This window comes from Heterodontus francisci, chromosome 14 (genome assembly GCF_036365525.1).
Source record: "Heterodontus francisci isolate sHetFra1 chromosome 14, sHetFra1.hap1, whole genome shotgun sequence".
In the NCBI taxonomy this organism is placed as follows: domain Eukaryota; kingdom Metazoa; phylum Chordata; class Chondrichthyes; order Heterodontiformes; family Heterodontidae; genus Heterodontus; species Heterodontus francisci.
This window is the reverse complement of record NC_090384.1, coordinates 107,721,325-107,739,202: the sequence shown is the minus strand read 5'-3', so window position 1 is coordinate 107,739,202 and position 17,878 is coordinate 107,721,325. Positions and strand designations below refer to the sequence as shown.

Here is a 17,878-nt window from a genome sequence, read left to right as displayed (position 1 = left end):
CTGGAGGCAGGGTGTGAAGAAGTGGAGCCAAGGTAGCTGTGGGAGTCGGTGGACTTATAATGAATATTAGTAGATAGCCTATCCCCAGAGATGGAAACAGAGAAGTCGAGGAAGGGAAGGGAAGGGTCGGAGATGGACCATGTGAAGGTGAGAGGAGGGTGGAAATTAGAGGCAAAGTTGATAAAATTTTCTAGTTCCGGGCGGGAGCAGGAAACAGCACTGATACAGTCATCTAACTGTCCCAAAGACTGTGTTGCCTATCTGGTGCCAAGGTTAAGGACATCTCTTCTGGACTAGAGAGGTACTTGGAGTGGGAGGGAAAGGATCCAGTTGTCGTGGTCCACGTAGGTACCCACGACATAGGTAGGACTAGGAAAGAGGTTCTGCTGAAGGACTATGAGCAGCTCGGGGCTAAATTAAAAAGCAGAATCACAAAGGTAATAATCTCTATGCAAATTGGCATAGGATAAATAAAATTAGAGAGGTAAATGCGTGGCTCAAAGATTGGTGTGGGAGAAATGGGTTCCGATTCATGGGACACTAGCACCAGTACTGGGGAAAGAGAGAGCTGTTCCGTTGGGATGGGCTTCACTTGAACCATGCTTGGACCAGTGTCCTGGCGAATCATATAACTAGAGTTGTAGATTAGGCTTTAAACGAAATAGTGGGGGTGGGGGTTCAATTGAAGGGAAGTTTAAAAAGTAAAGAGAGAGCAGAGGTGTAGGGTAGTGAAGGGGCATACATTAATCATAGTGTGACAAGAAGGGACGGAGAATACAAGCATAGTACAGCAGAAATTAGAACCAGAGTCGGTAAAAATGGTAAAAAGTCAAAGCTTAAGGCTCTTTATCTGAATGCACGTAGCATTTGTAACAAGATAGATGAGCTGACAGTACAGGTAGAAACAAATGAATATGATTTGATAGCTATCACAGAGACATGGCTGCTGGATGACCAGGACTGGAATCTCGATGTTCAAGGATATTTGACGTTCCGGAACAATAGGCAGAAAGGAAAAGGAGGTGGGGTAGCTTTGTTATTAAAGGAAGGGATCAGTGCAGTTGTGAGTAATGATATAGGTGTAATAGATCATGATGTAGAATCAGTTTGGGTGGAAATAAGGAATAGCAAGGGCAAGAAATCACGGGTGGAAGTGGTCTATATGCTTCCGATGAGTTGCCTCTCTGTAGGACAAAATATTGATCAGGAAATATTGGAGGTGTGTAAGAAGGGCACTGCAATAATCATGGGTGATTTTAATCTGCATATAGACTGGACAAATCAGATTGGCTAGGGTAGCATGGAAGACGAATTTGTAGAGTGCATCAGGGATTGTTTCTTAGAACAATACGTTGCGGAACCTACCCGGGAACAGGCTATTTTAGATTTGGTAATGTGTAATGAGGTCGGATTAATAAGAGATCTCATAGTTAAGAATCCTCTGGGGGGAAGTGATCATAACATGGTAGAATTTCAAATTCAGTTTGAGGGTGAGCAACTCAGGTCTCAAACCAGTGTCTTCAACTTAAACAAGGACAATTACAGAGGTATGAAGAAAGAGTTGTCTAAAGCGAGCTGGGAAAATAGACTACAGGGAAAGTCAGTAGATGAGCAGTGACAGACTTTTAAGCAGATATTTCATAACACTCAGCAAACATTTATTCCAGTCAGAAGGAAGGACTCGAAGAGAACAATGAACCACCCTTGGATAACAAAGGAAGTTAAGGAGAGTATCAAATCAAAAACAAAGGCATACAACGCGGCAAAAGCTAGTGGTAAACCAGAGGATTGGGAATGTTTTAGAAACTAGCAGCGGATGACTAAAAAACTAATAAAGAGGGAGAAAATTGATTGAGGGTAAATTGGCAAGAAATATAAAAACAAACAGTAAGAGCTTCTACGGGTTTATTAAAAGGAAGAGAGTAGCTAAAGTAAGTGTGGGACTCTTAGAGGATGAGACTGGAGAATTCATAACAGGGAACAGGGAAATGGCAGATAATTTAAACCAATATTTTGCATCAGTCTTCACAGTGGAGGACACTATAAACATCCCAACAATAATTGATGAGTAAGGTACAAATGGGAGGGAAGAACTTGTAACAATCTCTATCGCGAGGGAAAAGGTGCTGGACAAACTGATGAGACTAAAGGCAGACAAGTTGCCAGGACCTGATGGCCTGCATCCAAGGGTTTTAAAAGAAGTGGCTGCAGAGATAGTGGAGGCATTGGTCATAATATACCAAAACTCACTGGATTCCGGTAGGGTACCAGCGGATTGGAAAACCGCTAACGTGACACCCCTATTCAGGAAAGGAGGGAGACAGAAAGCAGGAAACTATAGACCAGTTAGCTTAACATCAGTCATTGGGAAAATGCTAGAGTCCATTATTAAGGAAGAAATAGCAGGACATTTAGAAAAACATAATGCAATCAAACAGAGTCAACATGGTTTTATGAAAGGGAAATCATGTTTGACAAATTTGCTAGAGTTCTTTGAAGATATAACAAGCAGAGTGGATAAAGGGGAACCAGTAGGTGTAGTGTATTTGGGTTTTCAGAAGGTGTTTGATAAGGTGCCACATAAAAGGTTATTGCACAAAATAAGAGCTCAGGGTATTGGGGGTAATGTGTTGGCATGGATTGAAGATTGGCTAACACACAGAAGGCAGAGAGTGGGGATTAATGGGTCTTTTTCAGGTTGGAAAGCCGTAACTAGTGGGGTGCCACAAGGATCGGTCCTAGGGCCTCAACTATTTACTATCTATATTAATGACTTAGAGGAAGGGACAGAGTGTAGTGTATCCAGATTTGCTGATGATACAAAAATAGGTGGGAGGGCATGTTGTGATGAGGACACAAAGAATCTGCAAAGGGATATAGATAGGTTAACTGAGTGGGCAAAAACTTGGCAGATGGAGTTCAATGTGGGAAAGTGTGATGTCATCCACTTTGGTAGGAAGAATAAAAAGGCAGATTATTACTTAGATGGAGAAAGACTACAAAATACTGCAGTACAAAGGGACTTGGGTGTTCTTGTACATGAAACACAAAAAGTTAGCATGCAGGTGCAACAGGTAATTAGGAAGGCAAATGGAATTTTGGCTTTTATTGCTAGGGGGTTAGAGTTTAAAAATAGGGAAGTCTTGTTACAACTGTACAGGGTGTTGGTGAGGCCACACCTGGAGTACTGCGTATAATTTTGGTCCCCGTATTTAAAGAAGGATATACTAGCATTGGAGGCAGTTCAGAAAAGGTTCACTGGACTGATTTCTGGGATGAAGAGGTTGTCTTATCAAGAATGGCTAAACAGGTTAAGCCTTTATTCATTGGAGTTTAGAAGAATGAGAGATGATCTAATAGAAACATATAAGATTTTAAGGGGGCTTGACAGGGTAGATATAGAGAATATGTTTCCACTGGTGGGGAAATCTCGAACTAGGGGACATAGTTACAGAATAAGAGGGCACACATTTAAAACGGAGATACGAAGGAATTTCTTCTCTCAGAGGGTGGTGAATCTCTGGAATTCTCTACCTCAGAGAGTTGTAGAGGCTAGGTCACTAAATGTATTTAAGGAGGAGGTAGATAGATTTTTGAAATCTCAGGCAGTCGAGGGGTATGCAGAGCAGGCCCGAAAGAGGAGTTGAGGCCTGGGAAAGATCAGCCATGATCTTATTGAATGGCAAGGCAGGCTTGAGGGGCTGAACGGCCTACTCCTGCTCCTATTTCTTATGTTCTTATGTACACTTGGTCTTGACTGTATAGAATGTCACAGGAAATTGACCAGCATTTTTAACAAAGTTTGTTTACAACACACAGGTAATATTTGTTCTGGAGACGTGGGAATCGCTGGCGAGGCTAGCATTTATTGCTCCTCCTGAGTGGTGCTTGTTTCACTTCAAACCTGTTTGTAGTAGCACTTTCTTTCTTGGAGTAGGGAGGGAAGCAATTCTGGTGATGTACCCCCCGGCACTCCATTGGATAAAGGCACAGAGGACAATGTTGGTTCCCGTTTTTGGGTGGGAACTGGCAGACCGCTTGCCATGGAGGGACTTGAACTAATCAGCTCTGGTTTGCTAGTCCAGTATCATAACCACCACCACTACCACATCATACATAACTTTGGAAACTAAACAGTAAAAATTTAATTCTGTCTCCACGCAGTAACCAGCTTTCCAAAAGAAATGAGACAGCTGCCAACTTAGAACATTAAAACATCCAGAACAAACAGGCTGATTTGCATTTCACACAGTACAAAAATAATTCTTTCCTCTCACAATATGCAAAATTGATATAAAATTGTGTTAGACTCTTACATAAATGAAACATGTCTAAGCAACTCATATCTAAAGGTTTCTGTGGAAGGAAGCTGCCCAATTTAAGATCCATTATTTTTCGTGCATTGTGACAGATGCCAGTTCTGAGAGAGGAACCCGTTTCTGTTTTCTGCACATGGTGTCGGCATCGAGCATGGGCTACATGCAGAGAACATTCTGCCCAACATTGTGCCTGATCCAGTACATGACCCTAAACATTATTTAATAACATTGTGTGAGCACCATTGCTGAAGCAACTTCAGAAGCTCAAGGTCTTCTGAAGGCAGCTCAGGATGGGCCATGAATACAGTTTTTCTGACACCATCCAAATCCCCAGAATAAATTAATAGCGAAAGAGAAGTCCTTACTTACAATAGGATATTACCATTTTCATCCTAAACACTAAAAATCTACTAGATTTTGATCGCATTGTAGAATCTTAACAATGTGAATTCACGACCATCTATAGTACAGGGTCAGAATTTGCTAAGAAAATAACAGCGAGGTTATTAACTGAGTGCTGATATTAACTTGTAAATATAGCAATTTTTGAATTGTGAATCACCACAGGTTATTGGGTGATTTGTGTCACTCTGTTTGCGGTTAGAAGCTAGTCCTTAACCTCCTCATGCGTTTCAGGGAATTGTCGTGTCTGATGCTCCATACATTAGAGTGTGGGGTAAGTTTGAATAACCTGTGGCCTTTTCCTGTCCATCATTCTCATACTTGGGTATTATATACGTTTTGAGTTAGATGTTCTTGGAAAGCAGAGTGCAGATCGCTCGAGACGGCTGAAGTCACTGTCTCATCCATGATTGCTGCCAGATATTAATCAGTCTTTACAGACACAGCCGCACTGCTTCCAGAGGTAAGTGAGGAGTGGGCTGCATAATTGCGCCTGTCCACCCTAGCTTTGTTGCTGGAACATTTGGGTGGGTGATGCTGTTGCCATTTGCAAGTAGGGATGCTGTGTTCAGACTCCTCCATTCAGCTACATATTTTGGCCTGTCTAAGCACAAGTGAAGATGACAATTTAATGGTATTCTAATCCCTACACTGTATATAGGATGCCCAGCAACACACTGATTCTTATACTTGTCAAGCACGATCTGTTGGCATCAATCTGTGTGGTTTTAGAGTGAATAAAACACCACCTAGACCATACCAGACCAAAAGAAAGGAGAAAGCAATTTCTCTCCATAGATTTGCCCGATGCCATGGCAGGAGATAGAAAGACTTCCATTTTTAGAATGTCTTTCACAACCTCAGGGCGTCCCAGCCAATAAAGCACTTTTGACGTATAGTCACTGTTGTAATGTACAATGGGGGTCCCAACTGAACTGCCAATTTTACCTCGGAAAGACTTACTCTAAGGATGAGTATGTCCCACTTTTTACTGCTTGAGATGTCACTGCTCTTAGGTGGGGCAGAAGCCACAGCCATCATTTGTTATTGGATCAGTAGATAAAAAAAATTCTTCTGCACTCTGCATATTAACAATCCACTATACACATTTAAAATGTAAACAAGCAGAACGCAGCTTGGCTTATATGGAATTTAAAATGCCAATGACTGAGATTTGTCCTGAAATAGTTCCATATCAATTTACCACAAGACAAAGACAAACTTGCATGTATATAGCACCCTTCATGGCTCAAGATGTCTCAAAACACTTTGCAGCCAATGAAATACTTTTGAAGTGCAGTTCCTGTTATAATGTTGAAATGCAGCACCCAATTTGGACATAGCAAAATTCCACAAACAGCAATGAATTAAATGACCACATACTCTGTTTGAGGGATAAATTGGCCAGCACACTAGGGAGAATTTTATTTTTCAAATAGTGCCATAGGATCTTTTCTGTCCACTCGAGAAAGCAGATATGGTCTCAGTTTTATGTCTCTAATTCCAAAGGAAGGCACCTCCCAGAGTCCTGCATTGAAGGGAAGTGACAGCCTAGTTTCACACACTTAAATCTCTGGAACAAAGGCATTGAATCAGGGCTAGGGATGCTGGCTGGTGATGATTCAGGTGAAAGTCAGCACAATCTGCTAAGGACATATGGTAGGTAGGAAAGTAAACACCAATTAAAAAAAAGACCAGAAGAATCCCCAGAGACATGGCAGAAATGGCCAGTACCAGCTGCTAATGCTGTTGCCCAAGGGATTTCAGCGAGGTTATGTTGGGGAACTGGTCAAATCACCACAGAATTTTAATGCCTCAAAGTTCAGCACCACACAGGTGTTGGCAAAAGATTTGATCACAGTGCTAGAATCTAAGGTTGTCTTGAGGGGTTGCATTAAGACAGAATTCATATGCAGAGTTAAGGAATAGGAAGGGAATTGAGTTAATACCTAAATGACGGTGAAGCGGGAGATTAGAAAACTTAAAAGGGCGCATAATAAAAGGCTAACAGACAACATAAAATAAATTAGTCAAGGCTTTTATCACTGCAAATTATAACAGTTAAACAGAGGGCAGAATTGCTCAGGGGATGGGAAATCTAGTTGTAGAAGATAAAGTTATGCAGAAATACTTTAAAATTTGTGTCTGTTTTACAAATGGTGGCGGCAATTACAGGCTCGTCGGCCTAACATCGGTAGTGGGAATTTTTTTTTAAAGAGATTTTACTCTGGGGCAAAACTAAGTGGCACTTGTAAAAGTATGAGCTAATAGATGCAAGCTAACATGGCTTTGTTAAAGGCAAGATGTATTTGCCTGACCTATGATCTTTCATGAAGTAATGGAGAGGGTTGTTGAGGGCAGTACAGGTGATGTTGCACTTCCAAAAAAGTGTTTGATGAAGTAGCACATAATCGGCTTGTTAGCAAAGTTAAAGCCCATGGGATTAAAGGGACAGTGGAAACATGGATACAAAATTGGCTAAGAAACAGAAAGCAGACAGTGGTGGTGAACAGTTGTTTTTCAGACTGGAGGGAAATATACAGTGGTGTTCCCCAGGGTTCTGTGTTGGGGGCCACTGCTCTTTTTGATATATATTGATGGCCTGGACGTGGGTATACGGGGTATTATTTTCAAGTCTGCAGATGACATGAAACTTCGAAATGTAGTAAACAGTGAGGAGTATAGTAACAGGCTTCAGGAGGACAAGCTGGTGAAATGGGCAAACACATGGCAGATTCAATTTAACACAGAGAGGTGTGAAGTGATACATTTTGGAAAAATGGAGACACAATATAAATTAAAGTAATGCAATTTTAAAGGGGGCGCAGGAACAGAGAGACCTGGAGGTGTACACCAATCTTTGAAGAACAAAGAACAAAGAAAATTACAGCACAGGAACAGGCCCTTCGGCCCTCCAAGCCTGCGCCGATCCAGATCCTCTATCTAAACATGTCGCCCATTTTCTATGGGTCTGTATCTCTTTGATTCCTGCCCATTCATGTATCTGTCTAGATACATCTTAAAAGACACTATCGTGCCCGCGTCTACCACCTCCGCTGGCAACGCGTTCCAGGCACCCACCACCCTCTGCGTAAAGAACTTTCCACGCATATCCCCCCTAAACTTTACCCCTCTCACTTTGAACTCGTGACCCCTAGTAATTGAATCCCCCACTCTGGGAAAAAGCTTCTTGCTATCCACCCTGTCTATACCTCTCATGATTTTGTACACCTCAATCAGGTCCCCCGTCAACCTCCGTCTTTCTAATGAAAATAATCCTAATCTGCTCAACCTCTCTTCATAGCTAGCGCCCTCCATACCAGGCAACATCCTGGTGAACCTCCTCTGCACCCTCTCCAAAGCATCTACATCCTTTTGGTAATGTGGCAGAACAAGTGGAGAAGACTGTTAAAAAAGCATATATGGGATCCTTGGCTCTATAAATAAAGGAATAGGAGTGCAAAAGCAAGGATGTTATGCTAAAACTTTAAACAACATTGGTTAGGCCTCAGATTGAGAATTGGACACTTCAACAAGGGTGTCAAGACCTAAGTGAGTGCAGAGAGGAGATTTACTAGAAATGGTACCAGGGATGAGGGACTTCAGTTATGTGGAGAAATTGGAAAAGCTCGGGTTGTTCTCCTAAGAATAGAGAAGGATGAGAGGAGGATTTGATAGAGATTTACCAGAACGGGTGCAGGGATGAGGAATTTTAACTACAAGGTTGGAGAAACTGGGGTTGTTCTTGGAACAAAGGAGACTTAGAGGAGATTTGATAGACGTGTACAAGATTATGACAGGTTTAGATAGGGTAGACAAAGAAAAGCTGTTCCCATTAGCTGATGGTGCAAGGACTACGGCGCACAGATTTAAGGTTTTAGGCAAGAGATGCAGAGGGGATGGGCTGAATTTTTTTTGAACACAGTGAGTGGTAATGACCTGGAACTCACAGCCTATGAGGGTAGTGAAAGAGACAATAAATTATTTCAAAAGGAAATTGGATGAGCACTTGAAGGAAATAAACCTGCAGGGCCACTGGGATAAAGTGGGGGAATGGGACTGACTAAATTGCTCTACAGAGAGCCAGCATGGACTTGATGGGCCGAATGGCCGTATGTTGGGGGTGGGGGGGGGGGAGGGGTGTAAAATGGAGTGGGGAGGCTGGGGGGCCCTTCCCGACCCGCCTCCGCTGCCAATTTACGTGGGGCGACGGCAAGAAACAGCCCGCCCCAAGCCAATTGAGGCCTTTAAGTGGCCAATTATCTTCCAGTTAAGGGCCTCTGCCCACCGCCACAGGTATTTTACATTTGGCTGGCGAGCAGCTGAGGCCTCAGAAACCCCCCGATAAAACTAGGCGGCCTTCTGGGGGCTGGGGATGGGGCCCTCGTGATCAGGCACTCTGTGCCCCATGCAGGGCCGCCCTGAAGTCTCAACCCTCCCCCCTCCCACCCCAGCTTGCCTTGCTGGGCCCAACCAATTGCCCCTGGCGAGGCCCCAAAAACTTACCTCTTTTCCAGAGCTGGCTGTCATCTTCCTCCTGCAGCTGTGTGTAGTTCCAGCAGTAACTACTGCTCCTGGTGGCGCTGCTGGGACTAAGACTGCCGGCCCGCCAATTGGCCGGGAGCTCCATTAGCTGGGATATCCTGCTTCAATGAAGTGGAATGCCCACCCAAGACCAATTAAGGGCCTGGGGACAGTTAAATGCGGTCTGCATCGCCAGGCCCGGTGGAGGCGGGATCACCACCGACCTTCCAGTTAGTGAACAGGTACCCCCCCCTCCTCCACCCACCATAAAATCCAGCCCTATGACTCTAGGTATTCAAAATTCTAAATGGTTTTGATACACTAAGTAAGGAGAAACTGTTTCCAGTGCCAGAAATCAGAGGCCACAATTTTGAGGTGATTGGCAAAAGAACCAGAGACATGAGGAAAAGAAAATTACAGTGACTCATGATGATCTGGAAAGTGCTCCATGAAAGGGCAGTGGAAGCAGATTATATAATATCTTTCAAAAGGGAATTGGAGAAATACTTTAAGGGAAAAAATCTGCAGAACTATGGAGAAAAAGCAGGGGAGTGGGACTAATTGGACAGCTCTAACAAAGAGATGGCACAGCTGTGATGGGCAGAATGGCCTCCTTCAGTGCAATAATATTCTACGATTCCAAGTGAGAATATAGGTGACCAAGAGGAGGAGGTGGGTGAGGGTGAAGACACTTGTGTTGTGGTAAGGTCACTGAACTAGCAATTCAGAGGCCCAGGCAAATGCCCAGGGGACACAGGTTCAAATCCCACCACAGCAGCTGGTGGAATTTAAATTCAATTAAATAATAAAAATTCTGGAATTGAAAGCTTGTCTCAATAATGGTGCCACGAAACTATCATTGATTGCCGTAAAAACCCATCTGGTTCACTCATGTCCTTTAGGAAAGGAATTCTGCTGTCCTTACTTGGTCTGACCTACATGTGACTCCAGACCCAGAGCAATGTGGTTGACCCTGAAATGGCCTAGCAAGCCACTCAGTTGTCAAGGGCGATTAGGGATGGGCAACAAATGCTGGCCTTGCCAGTGACGCCCACATCCCATGAAAGAATAAATTAAAAAATTGTTGGAACTAACTGGAGAACAGGTATTGGTTCTGAAAACAGAAGCAGACTCAAGGTGGATTAGTCACTAGGCTCTGAGGGTTGCACCCTTGGTTGTTGTAAAAAGTCAGAGAGGAACTAACAAAGTCTCTGATCACAATTTTTCAACGCTCTTTAAAAATGCAAATTGTGCCATGGGACTTGAAAATAGCCGGCATAACATCTTTGTTCAAGAGGAGCGAGAAGGGGGAAAAAAAACAGGAAATGTTAGACCAATGTCAGTTTTGGCAACCTTTTTGAATCCATAATTTGAGCCCAAATTAGTGAGTATTTATAAACACATTAGATTATCAAGAAAAGACAGCATTCAATTGCTAAAGGCTAGTGATGGTTTTATCTTACCATCAACAAAAATGCATGGCCCAGTTACATAAATTGTGTAATAATAATTTAACAGAAGTAACTGATTGGATCAACAAAGGAATTGCAGTAGTGAAAGAATGCCTTCTCAAAATCCATATACACCATGAGAATTCTTGTTACAAAATTTAGGTCTATGGTGTGAGGGGCATTGTAGGAGCATGGATATAAAGTTGGTTGATGGACAGGAATCAGTGAGTTGGGGCAAATGGGTGTCTTCAGACTGGAGAAGGGTTGGAAGTAGTAACCCCCTGCCCCATCACCTGAGTCAGTGCTGAGAGGAACCTGGTCCCCCACCCCCAGAGTCAGTGTTGGGAGGGATGAAACACCACCCCCCCCCCCCCACCCCCAATCCCCAAGGTCAGTGCTGGGTCTACTTTTCTCAGCATAAATGGATGGTTTGAACTTAAGCCTAGGGAGCACAATATAAAAATTGTGCGCTGTATGCTCTTTCAAGGGTGGGAAAGTTAATTTACAAGGAGAGACCCGAGCCATTGGGACTATTTCCGCTACAGCTGTGAAGGGTGCAAGCAGATTTATGATGAAGAAGGGATTTAATGAAGTGAATAGGGAAAGGCTATTTCCTCCGGGTGGGGAATCAGTAATGAGGGGTTATCAACTTAAAACTGTCACGAACTGAATGAGGAGAGGGGTTTAGAGAAATTTCTTTACAAAGAGTTGCTGGATTATGATTAGCTTTGCCATGGGTAGAGGTTGGGGTAAATATCATTGTCTCTTTTAAGGGAAAACTGGATAAGTATTAAAATCGAGAAAGATACAAGGACATGGAGAAAGCAGGGTAGTTGGATTCGTTTTCAAATGCTGTAGCTAAGAGCTGGTAGGCACGAGGAGCTGAATGGCCTTCTGTCCTGTAAACTTCTATTGCATATATTTTTAAATATCCATATTAAACAGTCTAATTACAGTTGAAAATAAAAAATAAATTAAGAGTTTCTGCTTGTTACTTTCCATACTTCCAAACAGTGGATAAAGTAAAACCTGATAATCGTATGCACCAGATATTGTCTTGTTAAATCAAATTAATCAGATACATAAACCTTGCAGCCATTCAAGAAAATATCTGAAACTTTTCTGTAACTATACATCTGCAAGACACTAGCATCGACTTAGATTGTCAACACCCATGAGAGGTCACCAATACAGATTTTAAAAAGAAATAGTTGAGCATAAAAGAGATTGCTTCAAAAACTACACATCATCTACTTGTGTAAAGGTCCCCTGCAACAAAGCCACATGAAAGCCTAGTGCAATCTCCAGGAGCTCGGTGATTGCCATCAATTATGAATGATATTATTATACAAGGGGCTAAACCTTTGGGACAGCATGTCAAAAAAAATGCTGAAAAGAAAGTAGTAACTGCTACACTCATACTGCCACAAAGTAGTAAAACAGACAATCTGGCTCAGAGGTAGTGTGTCTACAGCATGCAAAAACACTATGGGCTTAAAAGGCTGAAGCTAATACTTCAACCCACTTTTAAAAAACAACAGGAAGCCCATTGCTCAAACAGGCAGTTGTGTGCATATGTTTGACTCCCAACCAGAATGTTGCAAGAGCCGTCTCTCATGCAAAAAACATTTTACCTTAATTGGTTGAGTTTTGTCAGTTGTCAAGCCACACTACAAGCTGGACTAATCAAGTGTCCGTTATAAAAACTAGCCCGCTTCCAGCTTTAGGAGTAGGGGGTGGGGCGGGAGGAGACTAGAACAGAAAAAAGATCTGATAGATGTGACCTAGCTTCTCCGCTTGAACTGAACCATTAGCTGACAGCATGGAGCTTTATCCACAGGGGGCCATGCAGAATCTCACAGGCCGGATTGTCCCACCCTTACAGCTGCACAAAGAAGCAGCTGCCGATGGTTTGGGTTGTTTGCGAAAAAGGAAATCGCTCATTCGCAGACTTGTTGACACTTTTAGCTCTTATTTATTACACAATTTATACAACTGGGCCATGCCCTATTGCATTTGCCACCATATAAACAGTAAAATAAAAACTCAGTTTGGCTGGAACAAGAGAATTTCAGACTTCAAGAACCTTTTGTTCGTTGCAGAAATTATGAATTCAGCAGGTGGATAGTTTCCAGACAGCAAGGTTCTACTGTTCAAGCAACTAGACCTCAGAGAGGCAACCGTCTGAACCACATGTGAAGCAAAGTGTTTGAGACATTACACAGAACTGCTACAGACTAACAAAACAGATTTGAAATAATACACAAGATGATCAAATCAGATTGTACTGAATGAACTGACCAATCCAATAAATGTTGCTTTCCTCTCCCAGTCCCTGCAAGTTAGTAGGGCATTAGATATAATTTTTTTTTAAAACAATGATCAGCACTGCTCCTGAAGTACAGCTTAGAGATTCATATTTCTGTCCCGGGTGTGTGTTTGACCAGTGTCAGCCAAACTGTTCCGGCATGGAGGGAAGGGGAAGAAAATAGGAAAAAATGTCCAGTGGGTGCTTCCCTCATCACTGAAACATGTTTCCCGGTAATGGACCACAGTGGTATTATCCATGGAAAGGTCAGAAGGATGGGTCGTGAAGAGGTTTTCACCTATGAGAAAAAGCAACACTAGAAGACGTCAATATAAGAAAGCCACCAACCCATCTTCCCAACCCTCTTCACCTCACCACCCACTCCACCAACCCCCTTCCACTCACCCCAAACCTCCTTCCCCTCATCAGCACACCCCTTTCCAAATTCACCACCTCGCCACACCCCCACCGCCACCCAACAAGACCCTTCTGAAATCTGTTCTCTGGAACATAACTTTCCTTCCAGCAAGTCTTCCTTTGGTTTGGGGCACAGAAAGTAAAAATGAACTTGCATTTCTACAATGTCATTCACAGTCCCCTCAGGACACTCCAAAATACTCTACAGCCAATGAAGTATTTTTGAAGTGTTGTCATTTTTGTAATGTAGGAAACTTTTTTTGAATTTCCAAAAAATACTTGCCATAAAAATCTGTAAAAAATACATTACAAAACAGTTCAAAACAGTACCCAGTCAACAATACAAAGAGTGCAAAGGAGATCAGTTTCCTTCAATACAGGAGTGAGTTGTCTCACAACCCTTCCATTTCATTTACATGCCATGTAAATTTTGCAGCAAACCCATATTTGCTGGATACAGCCGAGGGGTTTCCCATGAATCCAGCCCCTCAGTTCACCTTGGTGGGGGGACCTTACACTGTGGTCTTTCCCCATTGAGCCTTTGCCGCGGCTGCCCCAAGCTTTAGTGCATCCCTCAGCACGTAGTCCTGGACCTTGGAATGTGCCAGTCTGCAACACTCGGTCATGGACAACTCTTTGCGCTGGAAGATCAGCAAGATTCGGGCAGACCAAAGAGTGTCTTTCACCGAGTTGATGGTCCTCCAGCAGCAGTTGATGTTTATCTCAGTGTGTGTCCCGGGAACAGCCCGTAGAGCACAGACTCCTGTGTTACGGAGCTGCTTGGGATGAACCTCGACAAAAACCACTGCATCTCTTTCCACACCTGCTTTGCAAAGACACATTCCAGAAGGAGGTGGGCAACTGTCTCTTCCCCACCACAGCCCCTCGAGGGCATTGTGCGGAGGGGGTGAGACTCCGGGCTAGCAGGAAGGATCTGACGGGGATCGCTCTTCTCACCACCAGCCGAGCAACATCTTGGTGCTTGTTTGAAAGTTCTGGTAATGAGGCATTCTGCCAAATAACTTTGGCTGTCTGCTGGGGGAACCATCCAACCAGATCCACCATCTCCTTTTCCCGTAAGGCCTTGAGAACATTCCATGCAGACCACTGCCTGATGGATTGGTGGTCAAAGGTGTTTTTCCACAGAAACGTTTCCACGAAGGATAGGTGGTATGGCATGGTCCAACTGGATGGAGCGTTCCGCTGCAATGTGACCAGGCCCATCCTTCACAACACCGGGAACAGATAGACCCTCAGCACGTAGAGACACTTGATGTTTGCGTACTGGGGATCTCCGCACAGCTTGATGCAGCCGCACACGAAGGTGGTCATCAGGATGAGGGCGACGTTGGGTACATTTTTCCCACCCTTATCCAGAGGTTTGAACATCGTGTCCCTCTGGACCTGGTCCATTTTGGATCCCCAGATGAAGCAGAAAATGGCTCGGGTGACCGCCACAGCGCAGGAGTGGGGTATGGGCCAGACCTGCGCCACGTACAGCAACAACGTGAGCGTCTCGCGTCTGATAACCAGGTTCTTAACCACAATGGAGAGAGATCGCTGCTCCCACATGCCCAGCTGATGGTGTATCCAGGCTACTCGCTCCTGCCAGGTTTTGGTGCACGGCACGGCCCGGCCCTTCCAAACCATACCCCCAGCACCTTCAGGTAGTCTGACCTGACGGTGAAGAGGACAAAGGATCTGTCAGCCCAATTCCCAAACAACATGGCCTCACTCTTGCCGTGGTTAACTTTGGCTCCCGAGGCCAGTTCGAACTGGTCGCAAATGCTCATCAGTCTGCGAACGGACAGCGGATCAGAGCAGAAGATGGCGACGTCATCCATGTACAGGGAGGTTTTAACCTGAATGCCTCTGCTGCGTGGGATTGTCACCCCTCTTATGCTCGCATCCTTCCTAATAGACTCAGCAGAGGGTTCAATACAGCAAACAAACAAGACAGGGGAGAGAGGACAGCCCTGTCTGACTCCAGATTGGATCGGGAAACTTTCTGATTCCCACCCATTGATTGAGATTGCGCTACTGATGTTTGTGCAGAGCAGTTTGATCCAATTGCAGATTCCCTCCCCAAACCCCATTTTGGAGAGCACATCCATCATGTAGGTGTGTTATATCCTGTCAAAAGCCTTCTCTTGGTCCAGGCGGATGAGGCACGTGTCCACCCTCCTGTCCTGTACATAGGCGATCGTATCCCTGAGTAGCGCAAGACGATCAGGTACAGTGCAGGTCTGGTCAGGGTGAATCACAAACTCCAGAGCAGACTTGACTCGAGTGGCTATGACTTTGGACAGAATCTTGTAGTCAACATTAAGCAGTGAGATGGGCCGCCAATTTCTGATTTCTGCCCTCTCCCCCTTCCGCTTGTAGATGAGGGTGATGATGCCTTTCCTCATGGATTCTGACATGCTGCCAACCAGAAGCATATTCTCAAATACTTCCAGCAGGTCTGGGCCGCTCCAGTCCCACAGGGCCGAATACAACTCAACCGGTAAGCAATCGCTTCTGGGAGTTTTACTCGTCTCAAAGGACTTGACGGCCTTTGTCAGCTTGTCCAGAGTTAGCGGCTTGTCCAGGCTCTCCCTCATGCTGTCATCTAAGACCTCCGTGATAGATGACAGGAAGGACTGGGAGGCTCTGCTGTCTGTGGGCTTCGCGTCATACAGCCCAGCATAAAAGGATTTGCGGACTGAGAAGACGTTACCGAGCCATCCTCTTCCTTCAGGCTTCTGATCACAGAGCTCTCTCTGTCTACCTTTTGGAAGAAGTAATGTAAGATTTTTTTTAATTTATTCATTCATGGGATGTGGATGTCGCTGGCCAGGCCAGCATTTATTGACCATCCCTAATTGCCCTCGAGAAGGTGGTGGTGAGCTACCTTCTTGAACCGCTGCATTCCATGTGGGGTAGGTATACCCACAGTGCTGTTAGGGAGGGAGTTCCAGGATTTTGACACAGTGACAGTGAAGGAACGGCGATATAGTTCCATGTCAGGATGGTGTGTGACTTGGAGGGGAACTTGCAGGTGGTGGTGTTCCCATGTATCTGCCCTTGTCCTTCTACTTGGTAGAGGTCATGGGTTTGGAAGGTGCTGTCGAAGGAGCCTTGGTGCATTGCTGCAGTGCATCTTGCAGATGGTACACACTGCTGCCACTGTGCGTCAGTGGTGGAGGGAGTGAATGTTTGTAGATGGGGTGCCAATCAAGCGGGCTGCTTTGTTCTGGATGGTGTCGAGCTTCTTGAGTGTTGTTGGAGCTGTACCCATCCAGGCAAGTGGAGAGTATTCCATCACACTCCTGACTTGTGCCTTGTAGATGTTGGATAGGCTTTGGGAAGTCAGGAGGTGAGTTACTCGCCTCAGAATTCCTAGCCTCTGACCTGCTTAGATTTTTAGATTAGATTAGAGATACAGCACTGAAACAGGCCCTTCGGCCAACCGAATCTGTGCCGACCATCAACCACCCATTTATACTAATCCTACACTAATCCCATATTCCTACCACATCCCCACCTGTCTATATTTCCCTACCACCTACCTATACTAGGGGCAATTGCTAATGGCCAATTTACCTATCAACCTGCAAGTCTTTTGGCTTGTGGGAGGAAACCGGAGCACCCGGAGGAAATCCAGGCAGATACAGGGAGAACTTGCAAACTCCACACAGTACCCAGAATTGAACCCGGCTCGCTGGAGCTGTGAGGCTGCGGTGCTAACCACTGCACCACTGTGCCGCCCTTGTAGCCACGGTATTTATATGGCTACTCTAGTTCAGTTTCTGGTCAATGGTAGCCCCCAGGATGTTGATAGTGGAGGATTCAGCGATGGTAATGCCGTTGAATGTCAAGGGGAGATGGTTAGAGTCTCTCTTGTTGGAGATGGTCATTGCCTGGCACTTGTTTGGCGTGAATGTTACTTGCCACTTATTAGCCCAAGCCTGGATATTGTCCAGGTCTTGCTGCATTTCTACACAGACTGCTTCAGTATCTGAGGAGTCACGAATGGTGCTGAACATTGTGCAATCATCAGCGAACATCCCCACTTCTGACCTTATGATTGAAGGAAGGTCATTGATGAAGTAGCTGAAGATGGTTGGGCCTAGGACACTACCCTGAGGAACTCCTGCAGTGATGTCCTGGAGCTCAGATGATTGACCTCCAACAACCACAACCATCTTCCTTTGTGCTAGGTATGACTCCTGCCAGTGGAGGGTTTTCCCCCTGATTTCCATTGACCTCAGTTTTGCTAAGGCTCCTTGATGCCATACTCGGTCAAATGCTGCCTTGATGTCAAAGGCAGTCACTCTCACCTCACCTCTTGAGTTCTGCCCTTTTATCCATGTTTGAACCAAGGCTGTAATGAAGTCAGGAGCTGAGTGGCCCTGGCGGAACCCAAACTGAGCGTCATTGAGAAGGTTATTGCTAAGCAAGTGCCGCTTGACGGC

General features: G+C 44.7%; 1 protein-coding gene across 10 annotated transcripts in view; it reads right to left on the bottom strand.

Moving 5' to 3' along the window:
- The window catches only part of lrrc56 (leucine rich repeat containing 56), a 222,911-nt gene that overhangs the window by 109,922 nt on the left and 95,111 nt on the right, over nucleotides 1-17,878 (bottom strand). Inside the window, exon 1 of one of the 10 annotated variants that reach the window (XM_068046732.1) lies at nucleotides 12,998-13,257. The exons of 8 other annotated variants lie outside the window; for them this stretch is intronic. The gene's annotated coding sequence lies outside the window, so the exon portion shown is untranslated. Of the gene's footprint in view, nucleotides 1-12,330; nucleotides 12,500-12,997; nucleotides 13,258-17,878 lie in introns of those variants that run through there. One more of the 10 variants, XM_068046731.1, reaches the window with a different exon arrangement.